The sequence below is a fragment of the Elephantulus edwardii genome, unplaced genomic scaffold, assembly GCF_000299155.1.
Source record: "Elephantulus edwardii isolate Elephantulus edwardi_28Jun2011 unplaced genomic scaffold, EleEdw1.0 scaffold00097, whole genome shotgun sequence".
Lineage (NCBI taxonomy): Eukaryota > Metazoa > Chordata > Mammalia > Macroscelidea > Macroscelididae > Elephantulus > Elephantulus edwardii.
Window position 1 is genome coordinate 4,422,140 of NW_006399847.1, and position 1,373 is coordinate 4,423,512.

Genomic DNA, 1,373 nt, shown 5'->3' on the forward strand with positions numbered 1-1,373 from the left:
CTCTATAAGAGCAATCTCTTTGTTCTAATAGCAGCCCATGGTACATTCAATACTCTTCTCTAGCACCACAACTCAAAGACATCAATTCTCTCTCTATCATCACTAGTCATTGTCTAGCTCTCTGATGCATTGTAAGTATTTGCAAAGACCATGACCTTAATCAGGTGCATCTTAGTTTTCATACTGTCATCAGTGCCCTTCAGTGCCTTGGAGAGGTCCCTGACAGCTGACTTTCCCAATGTAATCCGTCTTTTAATTTTCTGGCTCCTATTACCAAGAATGTTGCCATGCTATGTAAAATAGCTTTGATGCCTGCCCTGTCCTAATCGAGTCTCACTGACTCTGACACACCTACCTCCATTGCCCTAGTCACTGTATCAATCCATCTCATCTAGGTTCTTCCATTCCTGAGCTGTCCCTCCACCATTCTGATCATGATGTTCTTCTCCAAGGATTGATCTCTCCTTGAAACATGCTTAGAGTATGTAAGACAGAGCTTCAAAATCCTAGCTTCCAAGGAGAAACTTTGTTTCATTCTCTACAGGGCAGACCTGTTTGTTTTCTTGGTGGTCCATGTTCAAGGTTCTTCTCAAGTACCACAACTCAAAGTCATCAATTCTTCTGTGATTTTTAGTCATTATCCAGCTCTCTGATGCCTAACAATAAATGTGAAGACCATGGACTGGATCAGGCACACTTTATTCTTTAGATTGAATCTTTGCTACACATGGCAAAAAAAAAAATCCACCAATTTCTCCGCAGGAGAAAGATGGGTAATCTGCTCCCAAGCAATTAACTGCTTCTGAAAACATAGTGAACGGTTAGCTCTGGGTCTATTCCAACTTGACAATACACAGCAACAACAACTAGCATTGCTTGACTATTCAACTAATTTGAAAAGTTTTTAAGTAGTTATGATTCTCCGGATCCAATTTCCCCCTCTGCTTTATCTTCTGCACCTAATTTAAAATGTTTAAACTAGCCTTGACAGACTTGCAACTTACTTTGTTCTATATTTACAGCAATTGAAAAAGTCTTGTTTAGCATTTTTATAAATTATGGTAATGTTTAAATCTCTGCCTTCTCCATTTAGTTTTTTAATCACACAATGAAAAACTTTCTTTTTTTTTTTAATAGTGTGCTGGTTTTATTGGTGACAGAAGAAAATAAGTCTTTAATTTGTAAAAGGTGTTTGCTATATTTAATTCAGTATTTTTCTTATGTTTATTTTTCTCTTTCAAAATCTTCTTTTCTTTTCCTCCAATACTAATATCCACCATACGTGCATTTTATCCTGAAGGAAGACAGGAATGCTGTCAACAGGTCTTGACCAAGATGTTTCACTTGATGCCTCCTTTCTTCATGAAGAGTCT

General features: G+C 37.4%; 1 protein-coding gene across 1 annotated transcript in view; it reads right to left on the reverse strand.

Annotated features, from left to right (window-relative positions):
* LOC102852803 (tudor domain-containing protein 3-like) overlaps window positions 1–1,373 on the reverse strand; it is a gene marked incomplete at its 3' end in the record, with an annotated part of 7,379 nt that overhangs the window by 4,171 nt on the left and 1,835 nt on the right. The window lies entirely within an intron of this gene.